Genomic DNA, 13,209 nt, shown 5'->3' with positions numbered 1-13,209 from the left:
ATCACGTAGTGAGCGTCTTCTACCTGGTGGGGGCTTTGGTCTCTGCAAAACAGCTCAAGGATATGGCTCAGCATATTATCTACAGCACTTAACAAGGAACTAAAGAAACTTGACTGTGCTTAATGGCTACACTATTATTTTGTCCTGTTTGACTGCTTTCCTTTGCTTCTGCACTTTGTCACATCTCTGATGAAATTTATTCTTTGCATAAAATTTTTCTACAGACAAGAGGCAGGTAAAGGACACAAGGGGGGGGGCTATCCCAAGAAAGACCCCATGAGGTCCTTCTTTCAGTGGTTATTTCAACAGTTTGTAATTTTATTCCCTGTCCAGTGTGGCTGGCCAAGAAGACTGAAGATAAGAGGGTGAGAGGATAGAATAGTGTCTAGAACAGAAGCTTGCTCAGGAAAGCATGAAAGTAGCATTAGCCTCTGTGGAAGGACCTGCCTATATGACCAGCTCTTGGCTGGCAGTTGGGATCCTGACATTCCCAATAAGCCCATATTACTGAGTGGAAAGGTTTTTATGCACCTGTGTGTGGAATCAGAGAATTGTGCAGTACCAGCCTGCATAGACCATTTCTACAAACAACCACTTGCTTGCAGAGAACCCAGAATTTGGATTCTTAGAGGCAGGGACTCAGACAGGGAGTACCTTTGCAAACAGTCTTAAAGGGGCTTCCTTTGGGCAAAATGCTGCACGTATGCATTTGAAGAAAGAGCAAATATTCCACAAAACACCATGACCCTGGACAACTGGGGCATCTAGATGGCCGCGCTGGCCAAGCTGAACCTCCCCAACCACGGCCACTGGGGACCACGTGAGGAGCTGGAGATTCACCTGCCTCTGGCTCGCAGTTCCGTCCACACTGGAGTGGTGTCAAGGGAGGTCCAGTGTAGGTCAGGAACTTCACCTCCTGCCAGTGAGGTCCACCCACCACTGAGGTGCATGGGGGCCACCCACAAGGCATCAAGGATGCATTCCCAACCCTCCCACCCAGGAAGATACAGGGGAGGTTGAATGGGGGGCACTTCCAAGTACCAGGGGTGAGCAGCCTCATTTCCTTAGGTACCAGGAGGGCTGAGCCCGGGACCAGGACTTGGTGAGACCAGGACTGGGGACCTGGCAGTATTAAACATTGCTGGCCCTACCTCCTACACCATAATATTGTCACAGGAAGCCACCTAAAACAGAAGGGTTTAACCAAGATCCAGAGTCTCTTATGCCAATGTCCAAAATGTCCAGATGGCAGTAAAAAAAAAAAAAAAAAAAAAAAAATCACGCCTCAACCTGAGCAGCAGAAAGATCTCAAACTAAGAGTAAAATAATAAATGGCAAAGACCAGAGGTCCGGGGTGAGAGAAACAGGGTCCAGGAGACACAGTATTATTTCTTATCATTGCATACGATTCTACGATCATCTCAAAATAAAGAGATGAATTAGAGGAGCTCCTGTCACGGCTCAGTGGTTAACGAATCTGACAGGCATCCAAGAGGATGCAGGTTCAATCCCTGGCCTTGCTCAGTGGGTTCAGAATCTGGTGTTGCCATGAGCTGTGGTGTAGGTGGCAAATGCGGCTCGGATCTGGTGTGGCTGTGGCTGTGGTATAGACCTGCCGCTGCAGCTCTAATTCGACCCCTAGCCCCAGGCACCTCCCCATGCTGCGGGTGTGGCCCTAGAAAGCAAAAAGAAAAAAAAAAAGGAATTAAAGATACAAAGTTAAATTATTGAGTTACTTTGAAAACGTAGGACATCATTTTAAGAAAAATGATTTGTGTCAGCCCATGATAATATCTATATTTGTGTGTATGATATGTTATACATACATATCATATAAATATATATGGGGTATATACATACACAGACCTACAGCATACCTATATATGGATACACATATAGTAGATGTATATATACATATACTCTGTATGTGCCATGTTACACATGTGTATGTATATATATGAATACACATATATATGTTAGATATATGTATTTACATAAAATATACATGTATGATATCATATCTATAGCAACTACAATTTTTTTTATTATGTAAGATTCTATCCTTATAATCTGTACTTCCACAGACATATGTGGTAAAGAATTCACCATATTACAGTATAAAGTCTAAAAGTGTAATATCAGCATAGGATAGGAAACATGCATATGTTTCTTCAAGATTTGGAATTAAAACCACAGAATAAACGTTGACACTCTCCTCAGCTTGAATTACTAATTGGGTATTAAGCATACAAATGACCCCAGAACTTTATTCACATATGGTACATTTTAGATCTGACAGAAAATTCACAGTTAATTTTCTTGAAATGTCTGATTAAAATTCTAAAGTCGCTTGCGTTAGCAGTTGTGAATGTGCGTAGTTCTCTCATTATCTTCCCGACATATACTTACTTGGAAGATTAAACCTTTGGTTTTCTTTTTTTCTATTTTCCAATTTATTATGGAGTATATGTAGTGTAGAAATATGGACTCCTAGCAACAGGCCAATTATAGTACAAATCAGAAAAAAAAATGCTTTTTCACAAACATTACCTGATTTCGTACAATCCTGTGCACAGGACTATACCAAATACTCAAATGTGATTAAAACACATTGTTCTCACACTCCAGGTGTTTCTGATAAACACAACCCAAACAAATCCAAAATCTAATATAAGAAAAATGAGAAAAAAAAAGTACATTTTTTTTTTGCAGTAGCAATCAGTTGTATGAGACCATTAAAGGACACAAAACCATGCATGCGGGCGTGTACACACATACACACACACAGTACGAGCTTTCTTGGGTGACCAGAACAAAGTAACACAAAACAGGTAACTTCAAATAACAGGTATTTAAGTTCTGGAGACCAGGTGTCTGAGGTTAAGGTGTGGGCAGGGTTGAGCTCCCTCCAGAGGCACCAGGGGAGGGTCCTTCCTGCCTCTTCCATCTTCTGGGGGTTCCAGGTGGCCCTGGGCTCGTGGCCACCTCCCTCCCCTCTCTGGCTCCATCTACGATGGCTGTTGGCTTTCTCTGCCCACCTGTTTCCCAATTTTTCTCTTCTTTTAAGGACACCATACTGCATTAGGGTCCACTCTCATGCCATCATCTTACCTTGATGTGACGACAAAGGCAGAGGTGGGAGTGATGCTTCTACAAACCAAGGAAGACCAAGGATGGACAGCCAGCAACCAAAAGCTGGGACGGTGACATGAGCTGGAATCATCCTCACAGCCTTTGGGAAGAACCAGACATACCCACACATGACCTCATTCATCTAATCACCACAACTGTCAGAGGAACCTTTGCTGTTGGTTTTAGCTCCCAGTTTGTGGTACACACGTGTTACAGCTTCCCTCCCTAGCTGACTGACATACAAAGTCATGGCCCACCCTGTATAACACACTCCAGGAATTCATTTGAACAGGCTCAGCTAGCCTGTCTATATCTCCTTGGGGCCATGCCCCCCTTAGACGACCTCATAGAAACACCTCTGCAGCCTTGCCTCCCCCCACCCCCAGATATAATTTCCTCTTTACACTGAAAGAGACAAGGTTAAAAGCAAAAGACCACGTCTTAACGGGAGTGTGTTGGCACCGAAAAGAAAATTCCCCGATTCACATGCTCCAACAGAATAGAAGCAAAGATGAAAATGAAGGGATTCTGGAGTCGGTACCTTCTGGAGGAGTGTTTGTTCTGATAAAGAATCATCTCACTTCTTGCTAATATTTGTTAGATCCTTTAAAGACAAGGTCGTGACTTAGAGAGTGCCTCTGTTGGGCAAAGGCCGGCTGTGTTTATCTCTGCTTGCACACAACCAATTTAAATGCAGAGGACTCACAAAAGAGAGCCTCTCAGTATGGATTTGTTTTCACAGGGGATTATTTTCTCTCTTAAATGGGTGTTACTGCTATTTGATCAGCTGGATGACTTCTCTTCAACATATTATTAAAATGCGGCAATGACCTTCAAGTCAATTATGCTATGTCGAATTCTCCATACCAGCACTGAAAGGAACACTTCAGAAACACAGAGAGAAGCCTCTCAACACAAACTTATCAGAATGGAAAGCCCTGTCAATCCCCCCCCTCCCCGTCTCCCTCTGCCTCTTTATACACATATCTGTGTGTATAAATGAATGGATGGGGGGATGGGTGGGTGGGATAGCAGATGGGTGGATGAGTGGATGGATTGATAGGTGGGTGCACAGGTGGACGTGTGTGTGGATGGATGGGTGGGGGTGATGTGGGATGGATGGGGAGGATGTGTGGATGGATGGGGGATGGATGGATGGGGATGGATAGATGATGAATAGGTGGGTGGATAGATACTTGGGTGGATGGATGGGTGGGTGGATGGATAGATACTTGGGTGGATGGATGGGTGGGTGGATGGATAGATACTTGGATGGATGGATGGGTGGATGGGTGGATGGATGGGGAGATGGATGGATGATGAATAGGTGGGTGGATAGATGAGTGGGTAGATAGATACTTGGGTGGATGAACGGATGGGTGGATGGGAAGATGGATGGATGGGATATATAGAAGATGGATAGGTAGGTGGGTAGATGAGTGGATGGATAGATCCTTGGGTGGATGGATGGGTGGATAGGTGGGTGGGTGGATAGGTGGATAGGTGGGTGGGTGGAAAGGTGGATGGACGGGTGGATGGATGGGGAGATGGGTGGATGATGAACAGGTGGGTGGATAGATGAGTGGATGGATAGATACTTGGGTGGGTGGGTGGATAGGTGGATGGATGGGGATGGATAGATGATGAATAGGTGGGTAGATAGATGAGTGGATGGACAGATACTTGGGTGGATGGATGGGGAGATGGATGGATGAGTGGATGGGTGGGGGGATGGATGGATGGGGATGGATAGATACTTGGGTGGATAGATACTTGGGTGGATGGGGAGATGGATGGATGAGTGGATGGGTGGGGGGATGGATGGATGGGGATGGATAGATACTTGGGTGGATAGATACTTGGGTGGATGGGTGGGTGGATGGATGGGTGGATGGGTGGGTGGGTGGAAAGGTGGATGGATGGGTGGATGGATGGGGAGATGGGTGGATGATGAACAGGTGGGTGGATAGATGAGTGGATGGATAATACTTGGGTGGATGGATGGGGATGGATAGATGATGAATAGGTGGGTGGATGGGTGGGTGGGTGGAAAGGTGGATGGATGGGTGGATGGATGGGGAGATGGATGGATGATGAATAGGTGGGTGGATAGATGAGTGAGTGGATAGATACTTGGGTGAATGCATGAATGGATGGGGGATGGATGGATACGTGGATGGGTGGGGGGATGGATGGATAGATGATGAATAGGTGGGTGGATAGATGAGTGGATGGATAGATACTTGGGTGGATGGATGGGTGGATGGATGGGGAGATGGATGGGGAGATGGATGGAGAGATGGGTGGATGGATGGATGATGAATAGGTGGGTGGATAGATGAGTGGGTAGATAGATACTTGGGTGGATGAACGGATGGGTGGATGGGGAGATGGATGGGTGGATGGATGGGGAGATGGGTGGATGGATGGGGAGATGGGTGGATGGATGGGGAGATGGATGGATGATGAATAGGTGGGTGGATAGATGAGTGGGTAGATAGATACTTGCGTGGATGAACGGATGGGTGGATGGGGAGATGGATGGATGGCATAGATAGAAGATGGATAGGTAGGTGGATAGATGAGTGGATGGATAGATATGTGGGTGGATGGATGAATGGGTGGATGGATGGGTGGTTGGATGAATGAATGGACGGATGCATCATTGGGTGGGTGAATGGCTGGATGGCTGGATTGATGGGTGGAAGGATGAATGGATAAGTGTATGTGTGATTATATTCCACATCTTGAGATGTTAAATTGATTAGTGTAAAAGGAAGTGCTTTATAACCAAGAACCTTGAAGAAATACTAACAGCCATGATGAAACACTTGAGTTAAAAAGGACAGCCTGTTGAAAAACCATTAGGATATTCTTACGTGCGAGTACAGAAATGACCAAGGAATACAAAGAATAAAAATTTCTACTTTGAATGTAGTTGGGAAATGTCAAGTTTAAGAAAAAGCAGAGGGAGCATCATGCCACAGAATAGCAGGGCCGGCCAGCGGACTTGACTTTGATGCAGGTCCAACAAACATCGAGGTGGACACAGGTTTTAGGAATGAGCCACATTTACGTCCTTACCTGAACTGTCTTTCACAAGGGGATTTTACTCTATCTCATTACAAGGTGGAGTTTAATGTCTTTCCCCTGGAATCTGGCCAGGCACATGATGGCTTCAGCTAAGGGAAGGTGAAGAAGTGATTGCCTTGAGTAGAATTGTGTCCCTCAAGAGGACATAGCCATGTCTAAAGCCTCAGAACTGGTGAATGTGATATTTAGAAATAAGGTCTTTGCAGATGTGATGAAGGAGCTGTGATGAGGTCCTCCTTACATCTGATGACAGTGTCCTCCTAAGGGACAGAAGAGGAGACACAGACACAGAAGAGAAGCCACGTGAAGATGGAGGCAGAGACGGGAAGGAGGCGGCCACCAGCCCAGGGCCGCCTGGAGCCCCCAGAAGCTGGAAGAGGCAAGAAGGACCCTCCCTTGGAGCCTGTGGAGGGAGCACGGCCCTGGGACCGCTTGACCTCAGGGGTCTGGTCTCTAGGACTCTGGAAGGATGAATTCCTGAGGCTGCCAGCCACTTACTCTGCATTACATCATTACATCAACCTTAGGAAACCACTCTGATTTCCTGGGATATTTTTCATCCAGAAAACTGAGCTACCTTGTGGAATCAACCATCCAGAGTCCCTGCTATGACGAAGCAACCAACCCACCAGGAGAGTCCTCGTGTGTGTTCTCAGATTCATTTTCTTCATCACAAGTTCATTTCTGATGCAAGGGTCAGAAATGGAAGTAGATGAAACTCCATGGAATTTCACCCCAACTGCCATTTGTGAAGTCAACCCCAGGCTTTCACTTTTCCCCACTGAGACCAGGAGCTCCAGACATTCTGAGGTAGAGACACACCATCCTTCCCACACACAGTCCAGATTTCTGCCCCATGGAAGCTATGGACACAATGAAATGTTTTGTTTTTTTTTTTTAACCCATGAGGTTGGGTGAAATTGGTTACGCAGCAAGACTAATTGCAACAAGAAGATACTGAGTGAATCTACAAGGACAGGCATCAGAACAGGTTACTCTTACCAAGTGGGGAGTTGCTGGTTGGCCAGGAAGGGGTGGTTGTGAGGGAGCCTTCTCATGTAATTTATTAATTTTTTATTATTATTGAAGTATAGTTGATATACACTGTTGTGAGTTTCAAAGGTGTAGAGCAAAGTGATGCAGTTCTGTATTTTCTTTTTCATATTCTTTTCCACTATGGTTCATCACAGAATACTGAGTACAGTTCCCCGTGCTATACAGTAGGATCTTGTTGTTTATCCATCTTATAAGTAACAGTTTGCCTCTGCTAATGCTTTGCCCAAACTCCTAATCCTTCCTTCCCCCTCCTCTCCCTTGACAACCTCAAGTCTGTTCTCTGTGTCTGTGAGTCTGTTTTTGTTTTACAGATATGTTGATTTGTGTTGTATTTTATATTCCACATATAAATGGTATCATATGATATTTGTCTTTCTCTGTCTGACTTCACTTAGTGTGATCATCTCTAGGTCCATACATGTTGCTGCAAATGCCATTATTTCACCCTTTTTGATGGCTGTGTAATATTCCGTTGTATATGTGTGAATATGGATAACTTCTTTATCCATTCATTTTTCAATGGATATTTCGGTTGTGTCCATGTTTTGGCTATTGTAAATAGTGCTGCAGTGAACATTAAGGTACATGGGAGTTCCCATCATGGCTCAGCAGCAGCAAACCTGACTAGGATCCATGAAGACTTGGGTTTGATCCCTGGCCTCACTCAGTGGGTCAAGGATCCAGCATTGCCATGAGCTGTGGTGTAGGTCGCAGATGCGGCTTGGATCTCAAGTTGCTGTGGTGTAGGCCAGCAGCTTCAGCTCTGATTCATCCCCTAGCCTGGGAACTTCCATATGTTGCGGGTGCAGCCATAAAAAAAGAAAGAGAAAGGAAAAGAAAAAAAGAAAGAGAAAGGAAAAGAAAAAAAGAAAGAAAAGAAGGAAAAAATATTACGGTACATGTATCTTTTTGAATCACGGTTTTCTCTGGATAGATGCCCAGGAGCAGGACTGCTGGATCCTATGGCAGTTCTATATTCAGTTTTCTGAGAAACCTCCATACTATGTCCCATAGTGGCTGCACCAAAGTACATCCCTACCCACAGGGCAGGAGGGCTCCCTTTTCTCCACACCCTCTCCAGCCTTTGCTATCTGTAGACTTTGCGGTGATGGCCATTCTGACCAGTGTAAAGTGGTCCTTCATTTGTAGCTTTGATTGGCATTTCTCTAATAACTAGTGATCCTCAGCATCTTTTCATGTGCCTGTCGGCCAGGTGTATGTCTCCTTTGCAGAAATGTCTACGTAGGTCTTCTGCCCCTTCTCTGATTGATTTATTTCTTTGGTTGCTGTTATTGGGCTGTGTGAGCTGTTCAAATACTGGCTACAGGGGCATACGTGATGCCCCTTAAGTTCTGTGCACTTTATCCCATGTTGTCATACATACTTTGATTTAACAAACATGCCAGGGGATATTCCTCTGAAAGATCCTTCCATCCCACCTGGTTCCTCCTTCCTCTAAATAGGCAGAGACATGGCCACATGTGCTGGCTTCATCAACATGTCTGAGAGGCAAGGGAACTGGTGTGGAATATACTAGCAGAAGCCAGACATGGGAAAAGAGCAGGTTTCTCCCAGGGATCCCCACCTCTGCAAAAGGGTCCTCTCTCAACCCTCCTCAGCTGCCAGGAACAGTGAGTACTCAGTACAATGTGTATACTCTGAACTGTCACCCACACCCCTGCACAAACTCTCCACCTGGGGTGGCCTTGCAAACAGGTATGGCCCAGGATCACCATCCCTGTACTCCTCCTGAGATAATGCCAGAGCAATGTTTAGAGCAGCAGTCAGCACTATTTTATCCAAATAATGATTTTTTAATAATGATTTGATTTTACATATATATACCTGGACTCCTAAAATGTCAAGATAGATTTTTATACTTTTTAGATGCAAAAGAGATGCCTGATTATCAGTCCACATATGTTTAAAGGATGCCTTGATTATTACTGGAAAAAACTGCAGATTCCAACGTCTTGGGGTCTCTCACTTGCCTAAAATCGCTGAACATGAAGTTTCAGGTTTATTAGCATTACCTAAACATATGCTATCCAACATGATGGCCATCAGCCACAGATAGCTATTAAAATTTAAATTACAGCTGTTCCTGCTGTGGTGCAATGGCATCGGCAGCATCTTGGGCGCATGGAGATGCAGGTTCAATCACAAGTCCAGCACAGTAGGTTAAGGAGCTCATGTTGCTGCACCTGTGCCATGGATATGATGCCTGACCCTGGAACTCCCTATGTCACAGGGTGGCCAGAAAAAGGGGGAAAAAATAACTTACGACGAAAATTACACCTCTTTGTGAGAATATAAAATGGTACAGCTGCTGTAGAAAACAGTTTGGTGGTTTCCCAAAAAGTTAAGCATATGATCCAATAATTCTACTTTGGGGCATCTGCTCAGAACTGAAAGCAGAGACTGGAACATATATTTGTTGTTTTATATCCATAGCAGCATTATTTACAATTGCCAGACCTATGAGTGACCAGCCATCCATGAACAAGATGTGGTCCATCTTTAAGTAGAATATTATGCAGCCTTGAAAAGGATGGACCTGCTGACCCTGGCTACAATGTGGATGGGCCTTGAGAACAACTGCAAAGCGAAAAAACCCAGACATGAAAGGACAAACGCTGTAAGTTTTCACTTGTATAAGCTCCTGAGAGTTGTCAAATTTACAGAGACAGGAAGGAGAATGGTGGAGGGCTGGGGATGGGGCATTAGGGTTTAAGGGGGACAGAAGTGCAGTTTGGGAAGATGAAAGAGATGGTAGATGGACGGTGGTGATGGACATACAGATGGATAACAGGCAGGTGAAAGGATGGGCAACATCACTCATCATGAGAGAAATGCGAATCAAAACTACAATGAGGTACCACCTCACACTGGTCATCATGGCAATCATTAATAAGTCTACAAATAACAAATGCTGGAGAGGGTATGGGGAAAAGGGAACCCTCCTGCATTGTTGGGGGGAATGTAAATTGGTACAACCACTATGGAAAACAATATGAAGCATCCTCAGAAACTAAATATAGAACTACCATAGGATCCAACAATTCCACTCTTGGGCATCTAACCAGACAAACATTGATTCAAAAAGATACATGCACCTGTATGTTTGTAGCAGCACTATTCACAATAACCAAGACATGGAAACAATGTAAATCTCCACTGACAGATGAATGCATTGAGATGAATGGATAAAGAATATGTGGTACATATACATAAATGGAATATTACTCAGCCATGAAAAGGACAAAATAATGCCATTTTCAGCAACATGGATGGACCTAGAGATTCTCCTACTAAGTAAGTCAGAAAGACAAATACCATATGATATCACTTATTTTTGGAATCTAAAATATGGCACAAATGATCCTATCTACAAAACAGAAACAGATCATGGCCAAGGAGAGCAGACTTATGGTTGCCAGGGGGGAGCAGGAGGCAGTGGAATGGATGGGGAGGTTTTTTGGGGGGGGTGTTGTTGTTTTGTTGTTGTGTGGGGTTTTTTTGGGTTTTGTTTTTTTTGTTTTTTTGTTTTTTGTTTTTTTTTTGCTTTTTAAGGCTGCACCTGTAGCATATGGAGGTTCCCAGCCTAGGGATCAAATCAGAGCTATAGCTGCAGACCTACACCACAGCCACAGCAATGCAGGATCCATGCCGTATCTTTGAGCTCCACCACAGCTCACAGCAACGCGGGATCCCTGACCCACTGAGTGAGGCCAGGGATCAAACCCGAATCTTCCTGGATCCTAGGTGGATTCACTTCTGCCAAGCCACGACAGGAGCTCCCCAGTCTGGGGTTTTGGATGCAGACTGTCGCATTTAGAATGGATGGGCAGTGGGGCCCTACAGTACAGCGTGGGGAACTATGTGTGACTGGGTCACTTTGCTGTACATCAGTACTTTGCTGTACTGAAGAAACATTGTAAATCAACTCTCCTTTAATAATAATAATAAATAAAAAAGGTGGTGATAGTCACACAACAGTGTGAGTGGATTTCACACCACCGAATAGGACACTTAAAAATGGACACTTCATAATGGGCTGTTGTATCTTACCACCATAATGAAAATTAAAACTTCAATTCCCCAGCTGCCTTAGCTACAGGTGAAGGGCTCAGGAACTACAGGTGACTTGAGGTACCACCTCAGACAGCCCAGATCTGGAGCATTCCCAGCATGACGGAAACTTTAACGGCACAGAGTTGCCCTCGGCCGTCATTGATCAAAAAGAGGCGGAAGTAATAAAGCATACCATCGTGCTAAGGACAAATTGGCTGGCTCAGTCCATAGGAGCAGAAGACAACCAGCTCAGTGCCTGCCTTTGGGTCATCACCGTGTGTAAGAATGTTTTCTCATAATTGCAATCACTTTCCTCTTTTTGCAGAGAAAGACAGCCGTGCCATTGTGTCCGAAGCAGGTGGAGCCAGTAAGACAGCCCATTTCTAAAGGATTCGTTGCGTGAAGATATACCTCAGAGGATAAAACCTTCTGGGGGAAGAATATTAGCATCTCTAGAGGAAATTTTTGTGTCAAAGCAAAATGGTGCCCCGATTTCTAGCATTTCGTGCTGAAGAAACAAAAGACCCCGGTGACTTTTCACAACAAGGAGCTGCGATATGAAAATAGCAGAATGATTACTAGAAGCCCCAATTCCAAGACAATGAAGGTGAAACTGTGTCTTTTTGACTCTGGTTGATTGAATCGGCATCTGGATTCCTAGTATGTTCCAAAACAAGTACAAAAAGTAATGATTCCAGGTCCAAACCCCTAGGTGTAAAATAAGCAAGCTACACGAATACATCGTACAGCACAGGGAAGAGAGCCAATATTCTGTAATAATTAGCGTGACCTTTAATTATTATGAAGGTAATTTATTGTGAAGCATAACCTTTAAAAACCGTGAATTGCTACATTGTAACACCTGTAACTTACATCTTGTACATCACTTACATATCAATTTTTGCTAAACGTAACATTTCTCACATCCACCAAGAAGGTAGAGATACTTGTTAGAGACCAGTCCTGCCAGGAAAAATGCCTTCCTCCAAACTGGGATTCTTATATATCCACGCTCCCTCTTATTACATGAAAAACCCAATGGTTGACAGCCACTCACCTCTTTTTTATAGACTTTGCTGAAGTTGATAGAAAACAACTGCCTAAAAGAAGACTATAGAAAGGAGAATTATGGATATCCATTAAATGAGAGAGGCAAAGGGTTTAAAAAAAAAAAGTGTTTTCCTTTTTGGTATATAAAGGAAAGAGATGCAATGGGAGGAGAAGTTTTTTATAAGGAAGAACCTCAAGCCAAGCAGAAAAGAAAGGGATAGGGTGTGGTAATATGTAAAAAAAAGGATCAGATACAGTTAAAACTCCATTCCTTGTTGAAGAGATGCATGATTCACAGACAGATGATAGGAGAGAGAGAAATGATAAGGAGAGAGAGATAGACCATGATAGCTGATAGAAGACAGATGGATAATGGGCATAGATACTTAGATAATACAGATAGGTAGGTAGACAGACAGCAAGATACTCAATAGAGATAGACAAATAGGTATAGATTCAGATGATAGATGGATAGCTAGACATATAACAGAAATAGATAGACAGGTAGATAAATAGGTAGCTAGATAAAGACATAGATAGACACACATAGATGATAGGGACAGACAGATAAGAAGAGGTATGTATATAGGTAGGTAACTAGATAGACTATAGATAAGATAAACAGACAGACACACATAGATGATAGATAATAGAGGTATGTAGATAGGTAGGTATGCAGCTAGCTAGCTGGATTACAGAGATAGACAGTAGATAGATAACACAGATGGATGAGATACATTGATGCTAGCTAATAGATACGTATACCAATGGATAGTATACAATGCATACAAAGGATTTATTTTC

General features: G+C 43.8%; 1 long non-coding RNA gene across 1 annotated transcript in view; it reads right to left on the bottom strand.

Annotated features, from left to right (window-relative positions):
- The window catches only part of LOC110257932 (uncharacterized), a 219,707-nt gene that overhangs the window by 35,376 nt on the left and 171,122 nt on the right, over positions 1 to 13,209 (bottom strand). The window contains exon 3 of the long non-coding RNA XR_014836221.1: positions 3,112 to 3,232. This is a non-coding gene — a long non-coding RNA (uncharacterized LOC110257932). The remainder of the gene's footprint in view (positions 1 to 3,111; positions 3,233 to 13,209) is intronic.

The sequence above is a fragment of the Sus scrofa genome, chromosome Y, assembly GCF_054392235.1.
Source record: "Sus scrofa isolate SSC_HxYL_T2T_F1_AM1 chromosome Y, Sscrofa_HxYL_maternal_Yorkshire_Landrace_v2.0, whole genome shotgun sequence".
NCBI classification, from domain to species: domain Eukaryota; kingdom Metazoa; phylum Chordata; class Mammalia; order Artiodactyla; family Suidae; genus Sus; species Sus scrofa.
The sequence above is the reverse complement of the archived record's forward strand: the minus strand, read 5'-3'. Positions and strand labels throughout refer to the sequence as shown.